This window comes from Oreochromis niloticus, linkage group LG16 (assembly GCF_001858045.2).
Source record: "Oreochromis niloticus isolate F11D_XX linkage group LG16, O_niloticus_UMD_NMBU, whole genome shotgun sequence".
Lineage (NCBI taxonomy): Eukaryota > Metazoa > Chordata > Actinopteri > Cichliformes > Cichlidae > Oreochromis > Oreochromis niloticus.
In genome coordinates, this window is record NC_031987.2 from 22,051,831 (window position 1) to 22,074,960 (window position 23,130).

The following is a 23,130-nucleotide window of genomic DNA, read 5'->3' on the forward strand; positions in this document are numbered from 1 at the left end:
AAAATATACAGTTATTATATACACATTGTAATTTACACATCAATTTCTCATGATACCCGAGTCATGTAGCCAGGCAACAGCAATAGATTCTAGTCAAGTACCTGCTAAATTGTATCCTCTCATCAACTTAAGTGAATAAAAATATCCCCAAATGGTTATTGATTTGTTTAAATTGATTCAGATTTTTTTTAGGCGTGGAGCATAATATCCTTCATCTGCCAAACTGCAGTCTGATATTGACATCTGAAGTTAGAGGACATCCAAGTATATATTAAAGTGTCAACACACTTGTCTAAAAGTGCGACAACTCAAACAAAACACTTTCTCCTCTAGGTAAAAGACTTTGAGAATTATGACAGAGTGACAGTCATAGAAGTTTTTCTCAAATTCAACTTTTTTTTCTGTTTCTCAGTGTTAAAAACAAAAGTGTGAAGGAAAACATGCAAGTTGGGACTCTATTACACAATCCAGGACATGTCTTGGATAAACCTTGACTATATTCGACCTTCTGACTTGGCATGTACAGTAATGATGGTTGAATTCCAAATAAGCGAGGTGCTGATTTTGTGCATGCTGGTTCACTGTCATGAACTATGAGGACAATTAATGGAAGTGAGGGATTGTTAATTCCATGTGCTCTCTTCACTGTGACGAGTTAAAACGTCTGTCATGAAAAAGGTCTGCTGCAGAAGCTTTCATGGAAACTTTCAATCCGAGATAGAAAATGAGGACTTTGATTGGATCTGCACGCTTCAGCTGCCTGACAGACATACAGCTGCTGTACAGGAGCGCAGCATGCCTGATGAGGAATCAGCAGCCGCTGCAGTAGAAACACATCACCATATGTTGCAATTCCACAAAAACTAAGCCAGCGCTGGAAAAGTAAAAAGGTAGCTTGCAGCGTGGAAAAAAAGACTATACATTTGCTATATTCCCATCCTATCTTGCTTTCGATTGTGACATGGGGTGTAGAGAGGCATTGCAGTCGTCTAAAAAAGACTGTGTATGTCTGTTTTTTTTCCTTTAAAACAAAGCTCCTTGAGGAAAGGAAATGCTGGCCTGAGCAGTTTTCACCTGGAATGTGCATTTACGATTTGGTATCCATGACAGTCTGTCCTATTGTCTGGAGAAGCCATCGTAGTAGCAATGGAGCCTAAACGAGGCCAATAATGGTTCTCTGCTCGGTCCCCAGAGTCCTGCCTGTTTAAAAATCGATTCTCTGCTTGACTAAGGACAGGCTGGGAATAGAGAGAACTAAAAGAAATGGAGAGGAAAGTGGAGGAAATAAGGAAGCAGGGGTTGAGAAGAGTTACAACAGATAAGAAAGATACCTCCAATGAAAAATCCAACTGTAAGTTGCATAATCAATTGTATTTGGATCAGAGCATCATAAATTAAGACAAGCACGCTGTTGCGAAAAACATTTCAAGAAACATCTAGCCATGGTTGTTTTCCAACATGCTTGTGTGTTTATCCTGCTATTTAAAAGTAATATCAAACACTTTTTATTGGAAGAACATTTTTTATGTGTACGTATGCAAGGTCGTCACAGCTGCATAAACATACACTTCATCTCATCATCTCTGTATGTTTTAAATCTGTCAAGGTATTCTGAAAAGTTTCCAGTTCGTTCTCTGAATGGCATCTTGCTTTGATTTATATGCTCACTGGCCACTTTTTTAGATACGCTGCTCATTAATGCAAAATCAGTCAATCATACACAGGAACTCAATGCGAAATTAGTATTTCAGAAACTGCTGATCTACTGAGGTTTTTCCACACAACCATCTCTGCGGTTTACAGAAAATGGTCTGAAAAAGAGAAAATGTCCACTGAGCAGCAGTTCTCTATATGATGTCAGAGGTCTGATGAGGCGAGACTGCTTTGCGCTGATGGCCGGTGTTTCAACTTATTTATTATTATTTTTATTCACAACATCGGAACGACTGCAGGTGTCCATAAGTTACGGTTACGGTACTTCAGCATTTAGCTAGCCCTACTGAAGAGGAGCAAACATAAAGTGAGTAACATTTTTTAAGTAGGTCATTTGCAAAGTTTCTATCAGTTCAAAAAACATCAGCAAACACACAAACTGTGTCTACAGCTTGCTGCACAGTGTGTTGCTAGCTTAAAGGTCCAGCTGCTATATTTCACAGGAAGAGAAAAACCTAACTTCCTAACCTAACCTGAGACCTAACTTCACTCCGTGAAGGAGAAAGAAAGAGGAAGAAGGGAGGTCATATTTAAAGGTAAGGACTGCTCAGTGGTATTTGAAAAACTGGAAATGTAAAGCTTACATGTAAGTCCTCTTGTTTTAAAATAAGATATTGGGTCTGTACATGTGATATGTTTTTTCATGTTGTGAAACTTGCTGCAAAATAGAGCTGGGCGATAAAACGATAACGATATGTATTGCGAAATAACTTTTTCTTGATAGAAAAATGAAACTATTGCGATAGACCTCATCTCTCTCTTCCTGTCTTATAAAAAAAACCAATAGCCAATAAAAATTAAGTAGCGCAGAGCCGAACCAATCACAGCCGCAGCGTCACGTCACGTAACTTGTTACGTACAGCTCAAGTGCCAAGGCGCACGTGTGTATTTGTTTGAGAAGCAGCCAGCCGCCGTGCCGGGTTTTTGGTGACCAGAATACCGAAGGGAACACAGATGACGGTTCCAATGTCGGAGAGATTGTCGAAAGGAAAGGCCAGAGAAGTTCCGTAGTGTGGAGGTATTTCGGCTATTTGAAGTCTGACAAAAAACAGCGTAACGCGCACTGTAAATTGTGCTGAAAGCATGTTCCCACAAAGTCTGGAAATACAACAAACCTTTTTTATCACCTGAAGCAGTGCCACCCACTGGAGCACGCTCAATCTCTGACTGAAAGCGCTAATTCGTCATCGAAAACAACCAGGGGAATCCCTGTGAAGCAGCAACAGTCAATTGAGTCGGCTTTCGCCAGCGTCTTACCATATGACAAAAAAGGTAAGAGCCATAGCAACATAACGAATGCCATAGCTTACTGTCTTGCTAAAGACATGCTACCAATAAACACGGTCGAAAATGAAGGATTCAAGCAGCTAATTAAGGTAATGGATCCTCGTTACCAACTCCCTGGACATAAACATTTCTCTCAGACAGCGCTTCCAAAGCAATATTATGTAAGTTGGTCAATTTTGTCTCTTTTTCTGTAAAATAAACTAAGATTTATTTTTAGAATTAATATTTTGTTTCTAAGTGGAACTGACAATTTAGTAGTCTATTTTGTTTGTTCTATTTTGAAACTTAAACGCTTTAGCGGCTGCCTTTTGTGTAGATTGTAATATTTGCCTTTATTTTGCATAAAACTGGTGGTGGTCAGACGGCCCGGTGGCGCCAGTGTCCGGCAGCCTCGCCTCTGTCAGTGCGCCCCAGGGCAGCTGTGGCTACAACGTAGCTTGCCATTGCCAGTGTGTGAATGTGTGCGTGAATGGGTGAATGACTGAATGTAGTGTAAAGCGCTTTGGGGTCCTTAGGGACTGAGTAAAGCGCTATACAAATGCAGGCCATTTACCATTTTTACCATAAAACTGAAGCCTCATTTTAAGTACATCTGCCCTGTTGAACTTATTATGGAAAATGAATATTTAAATCAAAACAAGCTGCTGATTATTTCACATTTTATTTGTGAGCAACATCACATTTAAATCTTACATATATAGTTATTTGGCTTATATCGTGATATATATCGTTATCGCCTGAAATGAAAAAAGGATATCGTGATATGAAAAAATCTTATATCGCCCAGCTCTACTGCAAAACAACCTGTTGGTTACTATTTGTGCTATTTAAAGGTTGCATGAAAAACTCTGCAGGTTAGCGCAGGATAAACAGGTTAGTTTGCAGTACTGTGGTTATTCACAGTAAAGGACTGTGTGTGACTGGTGGACAGTGGCTGTGGTTTCATGGTCAGAGTTAGATCACATCAAGTGTAGCAGAGATGAATTTGAAGTTAAGCTGACGTTGCTTAGATTCATTCACTGAATTCCACCTTCATACTAACTTTATAGTGTCTAATATAAAGACAGCATAAACAATGTACTGTCTATCTGTATTGTGTAAATCCACAAAGAGCAGCAGGTCAGCTCATCACAGCCTGTACACAAAGAAAGTCTACTGGAGCACACCCATTCAGAAGGTTTCAAGTGATAAACTGCTTCCTCATCTCAACACAACCTTTAAAGAAATGTTTCCACTGATGTGAATGAATTAACTCTTTCGATTATTACAGTATCAGCTATCGAAATGAAAATAACTGACTTTGCTCAGTCTAAATGGAACCAGATTGCACACCACAAAAACAAAAAAAGGAACTTACCAAGGTGTGAGTTACCAAAACTACTGGCAGTATGTCACAGAGTTGAACTTGTCTTGTTTCCTCGAGCCTACAAAGAGCCTGAGGTACTGTCAGTTTTGACAGAGAAAGATATATGTGCAGCAGCATTAAGTGAACCAATGACAGCCATCTGGGTGTTGCAGTAAAATACCTGCAGCCAACCAGACCTAAATACACACACAAAGGAGGTATCACACTTACTAGGGATGGATCAATGGATGGTATATGTTTAATTGAACATGTGCTCCCATTGTTATCTCTTGCTGTACACCAACACTCCACCTTGTATTACCCCAGCTGTTTTATGTGAGCGATGCCCCATAAGCACATCTCAGTGACCTTCACTCTCTCGTCTATAGAATCCCAACATGCTCACCTGACTGTCTCCACCTGGCCACAGTGCACTATATGATGCAATGGGACTCTAAAATCAATGTTTTGGATGCTGTACAATATTCAGCTAAACCAAAGTGGACATTGCACTCCTGTATACTTTTTGTTCTTTGTCTGAATGCACACATCCTACATCCTTTTCTTTTTTCAAGAAAATAAGAGATTAATTACCATATATATATGTTATGCAAATGGTGCAGTGTTTTCAGATATAGTGATCCACATATCTAATGAAGCATGGAAATGTTTAGACCTGGCTTTTAAAAAAAACTGTTTAGGTTACTGGAAATTCAAGGTTGCCGTTAAAATTTAATATCTAGTATGTGCTTTCTCTGGTGATTCATGAAGAGTATTTAAAATCCATGTTACAACCACACACACGGACACACACACACACACACACAGAGTCAGTAGCATTGATTGTTCTCTGACCGCAGCTGTATCCATTCTATAGTGCTGTGGGTCTCCAAGAGGGGAAAGGGCCCTGTGGGGAGCACTCCACTTATCTCAGATGGAATCTTATTACAGGATTTATGTGAACTGAAACAGAAAGTTAAGACAGGGTATTCTTATATGTGTGTTGGTACATGTGTCTATCCCTGCTGTGGGGTTATCTAGGTTTTGTCAAAGGAGTAATGAATGGACTTTGTTTATTGCAGCTCCAGCCTGTAACTAGTCACGGCTCTTCACAGTCCATGTGTTCAACATCTTTTGAGTGGCATATTGTATTTTGGGTACATAATGCTGCCATATTACCATCACATGATAGCAAAGCATTAAAAACTCAGCCAGAAATGAGGAAGCATACCGGGAGAGCTGGGGTGAAAGTCCAGTCAGCTCTCTTTCTTTTATTTCTTTTTTTTTTTTCTGACACCCTGCAAGGCCCGGGCAGGCTGATCTGCACTGGTGTGTGGATGGAGGGAGAAAAGAGGGATGGGAGGAGGAGAGGCAGCAGGAGAAAGGGAGGGAGAGAGGGATGCATGGCAGGGGCTGCAGGACTAGGAGAAGTGCCAGATCACTGCTGGAGCCAAGAACAGGACTGACTCGGCCTGTGTGTGTGTGTGTGTGTGTGTGTGTGTGTGTGTGTGTGTGTGTGTGTCTCTATGTGTGTGCAGACAGACACACACACACACACACAAGCATATCCAGGATGAACAGACCCATAGATGTCATTGACCTTCGACAAAACACACTGCAATGTCAGCTCCAACAAACACTAGTGGCCCTTCACTATAACACAGCACACATTAAAACAACCCAGCATCCTTTGTTTGTGTTTGTTTATTATGAGTTCTCTACATCCCAAAGTTTAAATGTTTGCTCATCATCTGACAAGGAGGCTGTCTGTTGCGCTAGCCCTGTTTGTGCGTCTGCGTGAACTCAACTGGAAAACTATTTTAAAGACCCTGGTGCCCACTCATTACTGACCAACAGCACTAATGGCCAGCATCCGGTGCACAATGTGAGCCCACATCAGAGACGGCTGCTCAGAACAGTGCAATATTTATGGCAGTCCCCACTCCCTGGGGTCTCATTGCACCATAACACAGACCATTGCAGCTGACAAAACAACAGGGCAGAGCGTTTCAGCTTTAGGAAACAGTAGAAACACCTCGAGTTCTCTTTTCCTCTCTCGGCGTCTTTCTCTGTCTCCCCCGTGCCAATTCTTGCATGACCTTGTCTGTTTTTGTCTTCCCATCTTTATAGCTCAGAGCTAGGGCCATCAGAGTGGATTTGAGAGGGAAGATGACAAGCCAAGCAGCAGAAAATTGACATAAAGTCACCCCCTCCCCCCCCTCCCCCCACCGTCTATTTTTTGTGGGCCAGTCCACCGAGAGATCGCGGCTTACAATTACACTGTTGTGAGCAAATCTGATCTTGAAAATTCGAACCACTTTCTTACAAGTACCTGCCAGCTCTGAGACTTCCAACATCCACGTCTCTAAGGAGCGCTACAACTGTGATTCACTTTCCGCACAAATTCTACAAAAGCAAAATGATTAAATTACACCTTTAAATACAATTTCATCAGACATCAAGACAAGTCAATTTGCCAGGCTTAATCTTGTGCGCGCCACTCTATGTGAGCATTTCTCTGTTTTACATCCCTGCACTCCTTTCATTTATGTGCCCTGTATGAGCACATGTGTTGGAAGCGTTCACATTGCATATCTTACATGTTCACCCATGGGACACTGGTGAGATTTGCCCAGGACCAATGCAAAGTGACAGCTGAGAGATTGATTCCATTACAGCCGGTGTGGTCGACCCTCTGTATTTTATGGCAGGGCCAAAGGCAGCGTGCAAACAGTAAAAGAGAAACCTAATATGTTTAAAGTCAGGAATAGGATTTATTCAAGCATGTTCTCATGACAGACATAATCATAAGGGAAATAATTAACAATGTCCAGACCAAGTTTCTTTTTTTACTGATGGAGACTGAGAGGGCAACACGTCCTTTTAAATCATATGATGAAAAAGGTCATTTGTCATTTTGCAAAATGAGCCATATGAATGTTGTCTAATCTCTTCTATCGAGTCTTATTTTGGCTCTCTGAGATGAAGTGTTTTTAGGTTTAGGGAAACTCAAACAGCTGGTTAAGTCTGAAACCAGATTGTGCTCATGGTTTAAAATCAAACCTTGGTTTTGCTCAGAGAGAGTGTTAAGAAAAAATAAAGGGTGAATGATTGCACTATAACATCTTCCCTAAAAGGTTTTGCACCACTATAACAAAGTCTAAATCCTTCAAATATTTGCATAGCCCCAATTCTTCCTCTTCTTTTTAAAGAAACAACTAGTTTTACAGTTTTCTTAAATCCCTTAGACTTCTTCCTTAAATCCTAACATTTCCATCAAATATATGATTAAAAGAGTAAAAACTGAAGCTAAAGCTAACACGTTTAAATAATAGTTTAAACATTCTGATAATCTGCCTTCATTCAGCTGATCAGATTTGATTGACAGCGTCCTGGAACACAATCTCACTCCAATTATTGCATTTTAATTAAAATGTTAGAAATCCTGATTGGCTCCATTATGGTCCAGCCCCCATCAAAAGAGAGAAAAAAGCCTAATCCAAAACACAAATAAAGACTTTTTAAATGAAATAATAAAACTCTTTAAACTTCTATCTGGCAAAAACTGTGCACTGATGTAGTCATAATATGTTTGGGGGTTAAGAGCTAAAACAACAACAACTGTAAATCTTATGAAAATAGTTTTAAATAATTCATTTTTGGTGTTACACCCTCCAGAAAGATCCAACCTTCAGGCACAATTAAAACCATCTGCCTGTGCTAAGTTAGGGCTGTCTCGAGCCACAAAAACACAGCTGACCCATCAGGGCATGAAGACTTTCTGGGTGTCCTGTAGGGTCTGGCACTGGAACATTGGCAGGACTGGATCAGCCCTTTGGATCCTGTGGATTACGGGGAGGGGTCTGCATGGATCAGGCTTTTTCAGGTGTATCCTGTGGGTGCTCTACGGGATTTTAGTTTGTAAGCTAAATGAACTGCTTGGTCTCATTGTTGTGTTCCTCATGGTCTAAAGGCAACACCAGAGCACTACATTCTAATGAGACGATCACAGATCACTTCACCTGTCAGTGGTTTTAATTTTGTGGCTGATTTATGTAGATATTTAATCGGCTTTCATACTTGCATTCCAGCCTTCGAGCTTAAAGAGTCTGGTTCTATAGCAATTGAAAGCAAGTCTGAGTACCTCTCTTTAACTTTTATATATCCAAACCCCCACATCGCCACCCCTCAGTGACTCCTCTCTGCACATCAAGCCTCCAGATAATGCAGATTTTTTCCCCGTTTCCTTAAATCACTACCTGCCTTCCTCATTTTTTCTACCCCACATTCATCTCCTTCTCCGGTCGATTTAGAAGTACAGGCCATTTTCCATTAGTCTTCTCTATAAATGTCTAAACATAAAGGCATTTTTATCTGGTGAGCAAAGTGACTTGAAGGTACAAAATCGACACCACTTTAATCTAAATACTGTAAGAGCTGGCAGCTTATGCTTCCGAGTGACTGAATTAAAGAGCCAAGCTCTTGAAAGCAACCTTGACAGGCCTAACTTTGTTTACATTGACAGCTTTCAAAGTACAGTGAAAGTAAGAAGTTAAGTTTTCTAAAAATGTGCTCCTGAAAGAAACTTGAGGCAGACAGACCAAAGTTACAGCATGAAGGAAAGATGAGGGAATCAGTGAAGTGGGATCTGTGCCAAGTGCTGTGAGAGCGATAATGTTGGAGAGGTTATCAGGGAGGTGATATCAGTACAGGTGTTCAAGCATCCACTGTCAAGGATCCTGCGGTGTGCTGTATTACTGTCTTTCTGTTCTCTGATGTGAATGTTAAATTTTGTTTTATTCAGAGAAAGTAAAGAAAAAATAATACTAATTTCAAAAAACACACTATAACTTTATAATGAGGTCCATGATTAAGGACATAATTCCCCTACAATTAAATGAAATTTCAGTTTTTTATTTGATTATCTTTACCTGCAAATACATACTGGTAGTAGAATAAGGAGGTAACAGTTCAAATGAGTTTTTGCATAAAACCAAACAATATTTCCCAGCCTACACTGCAAATATGCCATACTTTCAGGACTGCTGCAGTGGCTAAACTTCCTAATCTGATTGCATAATCATGCATTGTTTTGGTGTCGACTAAGGACTTTTACTATTCACCTGTATAAAAATGTGATAAGGACTTTTCTTCATCTCCTATTTATAAAAAAACAACAAATTTATTTATGTTTTTTTTTCTTTTGTTCTTGTAAAATACCTCAATTTCTGCACCCTCATTCTTGTTTACCTACCATTAAGTATTAGTAAGTAAATATAATTACATCATGATGTCTGATAAAATACATTGAAGTTTCATTAAAATTGCAGGGGAATTACACCCTTAGTTGTGCGCCGTATTACCAAAATCACCACATATATTTAAACTGCCATGAAAATAAGGAAGGGTAAATGTGCCATGGTCCTCTTAAACAAAACAAGTTAATGGAGTAAATAAAAAATCAGTTTTAACAATTTTAACCTCAAATTTGGTACATGCCTACTGAAACTCTTTATGAACTGACACTGAAAATGCAACATCAAATCTATTCATTTTTAAATAATCTTTACCCGTTTTTGCTTTTACAAGATTGTCCTGGGTAAAGAGGCAGCACCAACTCAGCATTTTTATGGTGGGAGAAACTGGAGCAACTGGAAAAAAATGGTATAATTACAAGAAAGGGCTGTAAATGACTGGCTGATAGAAAAAACATTTGGCATTCTTAAAAACTCAGTACAACACTGCAGTTGCCCAGTCCGGCCATAGAACTAAAGATGCTTGAATACCATGCTGTATTGTCAAGATGCATCAGCTTGGCCTCGTCATCCTTCACCACGCCCAAGCCGATATGAATGATAAATGAATTAATGCTATCTTGACTATTATCATCTTACTGATATTTGATCTGGGAGTGCATTTTACAATGAAAATATATCAGAGGCAAAATGTATATTCTAATGTGTCATAAATACTGTCAATATCTGTGGTATTATTTCACATTATGTTTTATTGCATTTTCAAACCCCAGCCTCATTTTCTCCCTCCTTTTTCAAACACTGCATACACAATAACAGTGGATCATTTATAATAATATCACATAAATATATAAATTACTGCTCTTAAACTCTTCATGGGATTTGACATTACCAGTTAGACCTATGAGCAGGAATGTCATGAGTTCAAGCTGGAAGGTCTTCAAACCGGCATCTAAATGCCATCATCCTAATTTGTGAGATGAAAACGTGATTTATTGTCCATGTATGGTGCCTTTGAAGGCTAGTTAATCAAGCAGTATTCTCTCTGAGATGTTTATTGTTCCTTTATTGTCAATCAATGTGACAGGAAGAAGGTGGCTCTTTAAAACATGACCCTTCCCCCAGATATCAATTCCAATAGTCCAGTGACTAAAACAGCATGCAAGTACATGCGTGCATGTGCATGTGTGCACACTCCAGTGGGTGAATTAATGAATTGGCTCGCAACCTTTACTCAACCTTTTCTGCAGCAGGGACACAAATCACTGACCTGTCCTTTCTGCTGTGATGTGGCGAACAGACAGGCTAAAAGCTCCGGTTCCCTGACACTACTCTGTACGCTACATCTATGTGTTATTATGCTGTGATTTTGTGTGTGTGTAAGGATATAATTGAACATTTTGAACCTTAGAGCCAATATGCCTCAAATGAATCCTCAGCTCCCACATCAAAATGATTATTCCTAAACAAACCGTGTTTAATCGACTGCGTGCCTCTGCGGCTCTCTCCATCTGGAGGATGCTGTGTGACAGCTTCCCTTAAATTACAAATATCAATCTGCCACAGTGGGAGCTCAGCTGCCAGTGGCCTCATGGGGGTCCACATCAAAGCAACCAGCCTTCAAAACAAAGCCATCAAAATGCTGCGCTTGCTAGACGCTTTGTTCTGAATCAACCATGTTCATCACCTGATCACAACTGTGGTAAATTGACCGAATATTTTGTGATAAACAAACACCGAAAAATGCTTCCAAAAAAAGAAAACCACAAAGAAAAAGAAAAACAGCTAAACTGAGCTGCCTTCACCCAGGATGCTGACCTGAAGTTGGCCCAGTGTGTGGTTCTAGGTCAGCTCTGTGTGGCTCCACTGCTCACTCTTCCCCTACGGCAGGGACCGACAGACGCTAGCACCAAGGGCTCCCAATCTGCCGTGTGATCAGTGGGACTCTCCCTAAGCGTGTTCCCCCTCCTCATGACCGGCTGTCTGCCCCCGGCAACACTACCACTTACACTCCATCCACCCGCTTATTGATAAACTTCACTGCAGGATCGCCTTTGCTCCTAGGGAAAGCAATGGGACTGCAGGGTGGCCTAATTCAATCAGCGTTAGGGGAAAACACACACGCCATTCATCACCAACGAAAGACCACTTCAGGAAGTCTGTACTAGCGATTCCCCCCAAACCAGATGACCATTAACACGCAAACAAATTGGCTTGCTGTGGTCCCACTGGGCACTGATCAGCATGTCTTTATTGAACTTGGTAGGGGTTATCGAGATTGTTATCACATAATGACATTTTGAAACACTGATGTGAATATTATTAGTAATCACAGCTAAACAGTACAGTCAATCATTCAGCGCACACTAGATGTCACAACACCCCCCATCCCCACCAGAGATAATCGGATTTCCACTTGGGCTGTATATCAGCGCCACAACTGTGTTTATAACACATTTTAGCACCAAATGTGTCGTAAGAGACATTGTGTGCTTAGCTCTGTGGAATCCAAAAAGAAAATAAAGCAGGAGAAATGCTGTTTTTCCCCCAAGAACACAATCATCTGTGTTATAAAGAAAGTACTTCATTTTTGGAAAAACTGATAAAACTGGCTCAAAAATAAAAGTTTTATTTGAATGCATATTTTGTGTGTGTATGTGTTGCAAACATGAAAAGACTAAGAAGAGATTATTTCTTTGAAATTGACATTTTACAGTTACAGCACCATAGTGAGGCATAATTGCTCTTTGTGCCTGCTTTTAGTGTTGGGCTTATTTCTGGTGTCAATAGCTGTTATTTTCATTTAAAAAAAGAAAGAAAAACAATTGTTCACATGGCCAAGAGAAGCCCCACTTTATGGTGATCAGCTAATGGATTGTAACACCACTCAGCAGACACGATGATGCCATTTAAAGCAAAGGCTGTGATCCTGTCCCAATCTATGATAGATAGATAGATAGATAGATAGATAGATAGATAGATAGATAGATAGATAGATACAACATGTGTGTGTGACTCACTAGCTGCCCAAGTATTTAACACACAAAATGTGACACAAGCCGAGGAGAGTTAGCCTACAGCAGCAACCGAACATTTCTGCCCAGAGTTGAACAAAGGAGCTGTCTGTTTCAGCACCACGGACAGTTCCTGTCATCTCTCCTATGACGAGGTGCTGCTGGCAAGAGCGACGGCCTGCCATTTTTATCTGCTGCACCGTGAAACATCAGACAGAAGTGACTTTACGAATTTATTAGCGAGGCCCTGTGCTCACACAAACTACACTGAAAATTCAGCGTGACGCGGAGACGGTTCAGTTTCACGACTTTCTTTGCTAACAGCGTGAATTGGAAATGAGGCTCACCTCAGTCCCACTGATGATATCGTCCCTGCCAGCATCAATAGATAAAGGTTATCTGAAAAACTTCAAAAGACAAAAAATTCTGCTCTGATTAACGATACATGAGTCCGGCTTGGTGTCACCTCAAACTGCAGCCTGGCGACGAACCAGCAAGGCAGCACTGGTTGTTTGACAGCGAGAGAAAGGGGGGTGGGGGCTTAATACGAGCGTATGCGTATTCACTTGAAGAACACGGTTGCGATGAGTCCAAGAGCCACTGACCACCCACAGTCTCTCCTCATATCTGCCTGTAGTGAGGTTTAAAACACACACACACACACACACACACACACACAGCATGGAAAACAATAAATAAGACTGGCGATTCCTGATGTTTCCACTAGCACTTAAATTGCTCAGGCATTTATAATCCAGGCGCACTTCCAGAAATAGGATCATCATCTATCACTCATGTCCCTGCGTCATGCGTCGGTATTTGTACGTTTCCACCCAATGGGCCGCGCTGTTCGTCCCTCATGGGTAACTCGTACAGTAGGTCAAAATGGCAAGAAACCCAATCCGATTAAGCTGTCATTTCAATACGGTTACATTTGCGTAATGACGCGGATAAGCTTTGTTCGGGCAGTAAAATAATGACAGCATGTGCGCGAGCTTTGGCATTCAAATATGTCTCCAATTTAAGCTTTACAGGCTAAGTACAGTGACGCACTCTCTCTCACACATACACAGTCATTTCAAACTATCACTGAGAGTGTGTGGGTGTGCACGTGACACACATGAGAGAGAGAGAGAGAGAGCATAATAAGTTTTGTGTTTTTTTGAGGCTCTCTTTTATGGCTAAATCATTGCCTCGGTACAACCAGCAGCCCATATCCCTCCGTATAAAGACAGGATTGTGCATATAATAAGGCTTACTGGTAGACTGCCTTCAGGAAAAGCTGCTGCTTCGTTTACACCTTTATCTAAATCCTCTCCTTTGTGAGCTCCAGTGAGCCCGGCGGCCCGATGTATGAGACTGCACTGCAGAGGGTTTCTCCGGAATCTCCATGATTGAGCTCATGAGCAAACATATCGTGAGCCAAATACACAAAAACAGGAACACTCAGTCCAAAAAAAAAGAAAAAACTAAACAAAAAAGGCAGGCACTGAGGTTGCCTCTCACATTGCGACGCATATCTTTAGTTTAATTATTTATCTTTTGGCTTCCTGAATGTTTGAAGCCCTTTGTAATCTATATTCGAAGTCAATTACATCGTTTCCACAGCATGTGCTGAACTTCTCCCCTTAAAAGCGTTTGACTGACTCAGAGCTTTATAAAACTGATGTATATTAGCCTTTCTCCACCTTGTATTTTTTCCAGAATAACTACTGCAACTGTCCGACAGAACCACAGACCAGGGGCGATCAATCTGTGGTCGTAATATTAGAAGAGTCGGTTAAAATGAGGTCTGCGAACTTTATCAGATGGTCAGAAAAACCGTGCTGTGTCGAAAAGCCAAAAAAAAGAAAATAGAAAACTGGCCTACCTTCAACTCGATTCCAAAAATGGTACGACGCCGTTTGTCAGTCAGTGAGGAAGGCTTTGGACATCACAACTCCAGGTCAATGGAGAAAACAGGTTTCCATATAGTGGGTGCAAGCTCGTGATAGTCTGTGTCTCGGCGAGGTCACCCATTCAGCCGATCGTCCGGTTTAAATCCAAACAGAAGAATGGAGATTTTTGTCTCTGTCCTTTGGGGAAGAAGTGCGCCAAGTGCTCTCCTACGCAGATGTGACTTTGCGCGCTTGAAATAAAACGGATGATGGGTAGAAGAAGAAGAAAAAAAATACGATTTTACTACAGCAAATAAAACATAACATCTAAACGAGTTGGGGCTAAGCTGCCAAACGACTAACCCGTCCGAAAAAAATATCTGACAGCTGACTTTTACGCAAATAGTGCTCGGTTAGCCTGCTAATCCTCTCCTGGGTGCTTGACCATCCTAGGCTCGCTGATTGGTGCGATCCCCACTCAGCCGCGGCGCGGTGGAGATGTGGAAAAGAAATGTATGGATATAATGGCCAGATCCGATGGGGGGGTTTCCTCCACAGCTCCTCTGTAGTTGCAATGCACACGACGAGAGGAATCGCTCCCTGGTCCTAGTGCACCACACACCGTCCCTGCTGTCTCCAACACATGCTGCACCTGCACTCTGGCACCATCATCGCCGACTGAACGGCAAAATAGACGAGGGGATGGCGCGGGAGAGAAATTCCAGCAGACATCGATAACTCAATTCAAAGCGCCAAAGACGACGTGCAACAAAAACGCTCTTCACTTGTTGGAAGAGGGGAAAAGGTGGACAGGGTTAAGAAAGGGAAATACGGGGGTGGGAGGTGCGGAAAAGGAGAGATCAACAGGGAAGAGAGAAGGGACTTAAAACTGCATGCTTCAGCCTCACGCTAGAGAGGAGCTTGAAATAAAGTGTGAGTTCAAAGTATTATTATGTCCGTTCAAATGGAAATTACAAACAGCCTACTGTTTAATCTTGTTATTACTTTGTTTTACGGCTGCGATTAAAAGGAGTTATCCAGACACCTGTCGAATTTGAAACACCGACATCACAATCTCAGAGACATCAGGGAGCTCCCAGGCTACCCGCTGCCTTCTTTTATAACATCCTTATTTACAACTGTTTGAAGTCTGACTGAAATTAGAAAATATTTACCTCTTTATATTAGTGATTATGTAGCAGCTCTATTTTCTATATCTTTATTAGCTCTCCGGTTTCTGTTAAAAACCAAAAGGTCGGTGGAGGCTGAAGAAATACAGTTTGTTGGTTTTGCAGTAAAATAGTAGCATCTTCAGCTTTTACATTCATGTTTTTCCTGTTGCACTTGTTTCCAGAAGCCTATGAAATCTACATGAGGCAATAATGTTGTCATTGCGTCATGCAGTTCTAAGCAAAGACACACTGGTGAACAGACAGACAACAATATACACAACAACAGAGGGACTGTTTCTAATTGAGTAATGATCTTTAGCTTGAAGATTAGTCCACCAAGTAAACACCACACATTAATCAGAATCGTGTAAGCTTCACTGTGAAAGTCACTTAGAAGTTAGTTCATTCTTTGGCAACCATGCTACCAACAAACTGCCAATGAATAATAAGATTTCTCCAAGTTTGTTGGACTAAACTTGTTCTCAGGTCTGGATATGTAGACTTTGCTTGATTGGCAACTCTCTGACTCATCTGTTAGTTTGTTACACCCATTTTGTCAGGACAAATTACACCTTTTCAGCATCTTATCGGTACCTGGACTGTAGTTATGCCACACACTACGTCTGCCCACATTTAACACCAGCATGTAATCCGGCAGAATACATGAAAACACCTGTGTGGGTGTACAAATCCAATAGAGAATGATTCACTTCTTGTACTCATCTCCAATTTTGGGTTAGCATGAGCCATCAGTGGTGATGAGACACATCCTACTAATTCATGTAATAGCGGTCTGAAAAAGAAAAAAAAATCTCAACTCAGCTGAAATCTCACAGCCAAATGCACTCTCAGTGGTGAATTGTTGTTGAATTGTTTGCTCTGTGCGTAATATTTAACACTTTGCCCCCTGTCTCCCTCGCACCATTCTGTGCGAATGCCTTCTATTTTAAGCTGGTTTGACATTTTTGCTGGATAAAAATGGTCCTGGTATATTCTTTCTATGTATTTGTTTTTATGGTAAATGATTAATCAGGGAGTTCAGATCAGATCAAAGCCAAGATGAAACCAACACATACTAAATTGAGTAGCCCAACTATCACCATGAGTAATAAGCTAAATTCAGACCTGTATTTTAATCAGTGCCTTAAATGCACCTCTTCTATATCAATATTAGGCATCTGACTCAAAGGCCATGTTACCGGAGGCATATTTATTGATTTTTATTGAAACATTTGAAACCTTAAATTGTTTTTCTTAAAAAGAGATTCAGCATTTAAATGTAATAACATTGCCCAAACAGCTGTCTTGTATATGGTGTATGATGGAGCTCCAGTGCATGCCTTACTACAACTTAATCATCTATCCATCACAGGAAAATGTGAAATGAATAAAGCTCTAAGCAGCTCACAAAAACAAATCTCCTTTTCTTGAAAAACTCTCTATAGCATCTCTTCTTGGTCAAGTTTCAACAGTGCTGTAAGCCCCACAAACAAAATCCCATATACCATTCACCAACTTGTGTCAGCTAGGGGAGCGGGGATATGGGATCTACTATGGGCAGATGTAATTGTTTTAGAAAAAGCATGATCATCCATCATGTCAGACCCATCATCATAGTTTCTCACTTTAAACATTCATTTGAGCAGATCCGTAACAGCTGTTGGAAGTCATAAAACTGCATCTCCATCCACCCACCTGTAAGGATTGTCTTAACTCTTTGGTGAAATTCAGTTATGCATTTCATTTAGCATTTTTTCACATTGCTGTATTGATTATTGGGTGACCGTGGCTCAGGGGGTTGGGAAGGGCACCTGTAACCGGAAGGTCGCCGGTTCGATCCCCGGCCTCTCTGTCCTGGTCGTTGTGTCCTTGGGCAAGACACTTTACCCTACCGCCTACTGGTGTTGGCCAGAGGGGCCGATGGCGCGATATGGCAGCCTCGCTTCTGTCAGTCTGCCCCAGGGCAGCTGTGGCTACAACCGTAGCTTGCCTCCACCAGTGTGTGAATGTGAGCGTGAATGAATAATGTCATTGTAAAGCGCTTTGGGTGCCTTGAAAAACGCTATATAAATCCAATGCATTATTATTATTATCATATGATGTAATCCAGGATTACAGGTATATTGTCCACTTTGCTAAACAAATACTTTTCATTGTCATTTGTCATTTCTCAACCACTTAACATAGCAACCCTTTTTAAATAGTGGTCATCTCAGTTGTAGGGATTATACAGCAATCTTCATAGTATACTGCCCTCAAGAAAACAAGAGCAACACTGAAGCTGAGGTTGCAGAATAAAGGGAATGCTAAAGCAGCACGTGGGCATTTTTATGCACACAACAATTACACTGCATGTGTTTGTGTCTTGTCCACCTTTCATTGTGAAATCCCAAAAGGATCTGCGGCGTCCGTGAACGAGGGGAAGGAAGAGGGCTGTCTTGTATAACTGCACTGGCCCAGGGCTCAGGAAACTCGTCACAGACGTATCTGCCTCCGCAGTTTTCCTTTCAGAGTATGAGTAGGTACCTGACCATTATTCCGCCTGCAGAAAATATAGAGGCTGACTGATATGACATAAACCCTCCTCTTCATTCTCCATAAAAAATATACTCACTCACTCACTCACTCACTCACTCACTCATGGCTAGTTCCTCCATATTCGGTAGATAAATGGTGCATGAGTGATGCCATAGAAACTGCTTAGAGATCACAGGACTCCATCACAGCTTACTCCCACACTTCTTTTTTTTCTTGCTGCTGCATTGTCCAGTCTCCTTCTGCTCAGTGGCACTGCACGGAGGCTACTTTGACTGGATGGGAACGGCTCCATATGGACTCTTTCACTAATTTAAAAAAAAAATCACCAACTTTGCTTTTAAATTGGCGATATCTTGAATTAACATCATGTCCCACTTTCCTGAGCAGACAGAAATAGACAATGCATATGAATGCAACCAGATAAAGAAACAATTAATTCTTTGGTTCAAATTGAAAATAAGAAGAAAATAATGTGTGTCCTAGTGGGCCACAGGAAACACAAGAACAGATGTAGCCATGGACTTTTAAAACACAGCAGTACTACTGCAATGTGAATTCACACACAGACAAATTGATCATAATATTGAGGTCTTCTCTCCATTGGTTTCTACTTGAACATTTCTCAAAGTTTTAACGTAATAAGATGAAGCCGTTTTCCACTTGCTGTGGGTTTGATTCAAAGTGCTTAAATCCACCAGTGAATCTTGCTTGTAGCAGTGCGTGTATGAACCCCATCTTTAATTCTTTTCTGTCCACTTACACATAGCGCTGTCATAGATTTGATAGCACACAAACATGGTGTAACCTTAGCCTCCAACAAATGAGTGATGTCACAGTATCAGTCTAATATTCACTCTTCCTTTAGCTCTGTTTTGCTTTTCATCATCTCCTGGGAGCAATATCTGTCTCATTAGTTTATATATCTGTCACTGTCTGGTCTGTCTGCTGTCCATCAGTTGTCGTCATCTCATCTCCCTCCTGTTTCTGTGCCTTCCGCCATTTCTTGTTTCTCCCCCTTCCCTCTCTGAGTTACGCTTGTTCTTGGTGCTGTTGGATATTTTCTGCCAACTCTTAGAAGCATTTTGTGTAAAGCATATGTTTAGATTAAAGATACTTTAATTTTACCACCTACAGTGCTGTGGAAAAGTATTTGCTCCCTTTCTTTTGAGTTTTTTTTGCATATTTGTCACTTTCATGTTTCAGATCATGAAACAAATTTTAATATTTCACAAAGATAACAGTTTTTTATTAAGAAATCAGTAGATCATGCCTCAATCTAAAGAAACTCAACAACAGCGGAGAAACAAAGTCATTGACATCTATCAGTCTGAAAAAGGTCACAAAGCAATTTCTAAGGGTTTATTGGATCATGAACACTGACCTTAACTCAGACACGTGAACTACAGTGAGAGTCATAATCCACAAAACTTGAAACAGTGGTGAACCTTCCCAGGAGGGGCCAGCTTCCAAAATTATTCCAAGAGCACCTTGATGACTCATCCAGGAGATCCCAAAAGAACCAAAAACATCGTCTAAAGAACTGCAGGCGTCACCTGCCTCATTTAAGGTCAGAGTTCCTGATTTAACAATGAGAAAGAGAGTTGGCAGAAATGGCATCAATGGGAGAGTTCAAAGAGAAAACCACTGCCAACCAAAGAGAGTGCAAAGCTCATCTTACATTTGCCAAAATAAACAAAAACTTCTTGATGAACCACAAGACTATTGGGACAATATTCTGTTGAATAACAGAATAAAAGCTGAACTTTTTGGAAGTTCAGTGCTGTGTTAGTTTTACATCTGGCCTAACACGGATACAGCATTTCATAAAAAGGGCATCACACCAACAGCCAAACATGGTGGAGGTAGACTGTTGGTCTGGAGCTGCTTTGCTACTTCAGGAAGACGTGCCATTATTGATGAAATCATGAATTCTGAAGGAGAATGTTTTCCCTTCAGTTCATGTCCTGAAGGTCAACCACACTTATGTTATGTCAAAAAACATACCAGAAAATCTGCCTCCAAATGACTCCAGAAAGAAAAACACTAGTGGACTAGTCAAAATCTGGACTTAAATCAGATTTAGGTGCTTTGGGATGAACTCACACAGGCCGTTCATGCTTGAACATACTCCAGTGTGTCTGAATTAAAACAATTCTTCAAAGAACAGCGGGCCAAAATTCCTCAACAGTGATGTGAAAAGCACTTGATTGCAGTTCTTGCTGCCAAAGGTGGCACAACCAGTTATTAGGTTTAGGGAGCAATTGCTTTTCCACACACAGCCAAGTAGCTTTACACAACTTTTCCCCTTAATAAATGCAATCACTCATTTAAAAACTGCATTTTGTATTTATTCATACTATCTTTATCTAATATTAAAATCTGCTGGATGATTTGAATGTCAGTGTGACAAATATGCAAAAAGACATCAGGAAGAAGCCATTTCTTTTCCCCAACTGTTTAGGAATTTGCTGTCATAAAAGAGAAATAACGCTTCTTTATCTCCAAGAGACTATACTGGATGTCCCCTCACCTTCCACTTCTGAGGCTCCAATGAGAGATTTTTTATAATTTGCAGCTTTCTGTGGCTCACAACATGTACATCCACAAAACACACAAAGTCAACAAAGCTCTTCTCCATGCAAATCAATGTACTTTGCTATTTTTTCCTAAACTTATTGCACGGCATATTAACTTTTCTTGCAAGCCTCTCCTTCAGTTTTGTGCTGATTTGGACATTTGGGACAAAATGTCTCCTGTTAGCTTGTGTCCATCGTCCATCATTTCTAATTCTTTCTGTGATATGCACACATGCTGAAAATGGACAGACGAACACATACACACACACGCTCAGACACACGCAGTAACACACACCCACAGACAAGCAGATGTTTCACAGAGTGTGCTGACTGATACATGCCCATTGCCTAATTGCAGGTTTATGAAATCTGCAGGTTGCGGGTGCCAAGCAGTTTCTAAACGGATGCCAAGCGGTTGCTGTGACAGCAGGTCGTGACCTTCCTGTAATTGTAGAGATGATGCCATTTCCCCTGCTCATCTGGTATGCACATCTGTGCCAGCACAAAACCACTGACAGCCAGAGCACACAACTGAATTAAAACCAACACATCAGAATGAGAGTCGTTTTATTGTTACCGGTCCCTCAGAGGTTTACTTTTCAAAATGCCATTTCCTTTTTCGAAACCTTCAGTTAGAAGTGATTTAACCTCTTTATAACTGATACTGACGCTGCCAGCAGATTCATGTGCAACCTTGGGAAAAGCAATTGCTCACACGTACAAGAAATCTAATAGTTCTAAAACTTTTGGACACCTTTTCTTGTCCTTGATTATGTCATCGTTTTGGCCAGTTCATGTGCTGAATGCTGTGAACAGCCTTTTTGATTAAAGTGGCATCTTTCCGAATCACAGTGCCACTGCCTTTGAATTTGACGGTCCGGCATACGTGTTTGATCATAGCGTGTGAAAAGGCATCAACATCTAATTAACCTCGCCAAGTGATCCACTTCCAGAGAAGTCAAAGGCTGGGTTTCATTTTAAAATGCAGAGCAGGAGAGGAGGGGGTTAAAACAAAGTTGAAGAGTACAAGTGGTGGATTCAGAATAACTTCTCTGTCTGGGCTTTTATAAGAATGTACCACCCACTGCTGGATGATCATGATCTAAAACCACTCATCATCTAACAGCTATTGTTGCATTGTGGAGAGTTTTATTTCAGTCACAGAAAGTCTTGGACATCAACCTACATATTTGATGCTTTCATTTGTTTTTTAAAATATATATACAAAAAAAGAAGGACATTTCACCTTCTGACCCAAAATTGAAGCCATTCCTTTTGATGTCGGTCACACACTGACAATTTCTTCTCTAAAACAGCAAAAGCTCCTTGTTTTGTGACATGACCTTGTATGAATAATCACTGCATTACTCTGAGGTTTTTTCCACCGCTGTGTTAAATAACTTTTTGCAAAAAGCTAGTTTATTATTCATAGCTTTGGTTGTTTTTTTCACATTTTGAGTAGTGCTGAATATTTCAACTGGGAACTACATTTTCTCCTTTTGCAACTTGCCAACAAACCATTGACTAAATTATCACAAGAACTTAAAAAAAAGTGAAAACTGAATCTCTTGAAAACACTGAGAAAAGGAGGAAAAGAGAGCTTTGTGAGTGGTACTCTGAACTTCTGCTAGTAATATGCATTTGGGAATGTTTGGGGTGGCAATGCAGGAACTTTTAAGAGTTTAGTCCTACATATGTCACTGGTACCGTGGGTGTATAGCTGTTTGAAAATGGCTGTAGATCCACAAATTCATTTAGAGAAACAAGGCTGCAGTTGTCAAAAGAAAATAATCTAAACCCAGACACAAAAAGCAGACAGTCTGTGTGGTAACAGGTGTGAGTAAACCATTGACCATGCCTAGGATGACAAGCATCTGAAAGCAAATACTACAAATAAAGTATGAAATTAAAAAAGCAAAACAAAAAAGGGAAAAATCATAGCAATAGAAAAACAGCTGCAGTGAAGACAAACATCAAAACATGTGTGATGGGGAAAATATAACAAAATAAACAACTCCATAATTATTAGAAGTTAATATCTAAGAAGCTTAAAATACAAGCTGTTTTGCAGACTTGGTGCAGACCCGTTTGTATCTAGAGCATGAAGAATTTGACAGTACATGAATGTTATAAACGCGACTTTATACTCTGACTTTGACGAACATTTGATGTCATCTGTTTAAATAAATTTGTGAGTGTGCAGGCATTACTTTTCCCCCCTTTTCCACGCTGAGACACGTGTCAACATCATTAGTCAGTCTCATTAAGATCTCCCATCTAATCTGAATTATACATCAAGCAGCCAATCAAGAGCTTGCATCTGGAGCCGTCATGGGAGCGTTCCTGATGATTC

At 40.6% G+C, this 23,130-nt stretch overlaps 1 protein-coding gene across 1 annotated transcript in view; it reads right to left on the reverse strand.

Annotated features, from left to right (window-relative positions):
• The window catches only part of il1rapl1a (interleukin 1 receptor accessory protein-like 1a), a 166,941-nt gene extending 151,590 nt beyond the window's left edge, over positions 1–15,351 (reverse strand). The window contains 1 exon segment of the mRNA XM_019353318.2: positions 14,485–15,351. The gene's annotated coding sequence lies outside the window, so the exon portion shown is untranslated.
• Between the last annotated feature and the right edge of the window lie 7,779 nt (positions 15,352–23,130).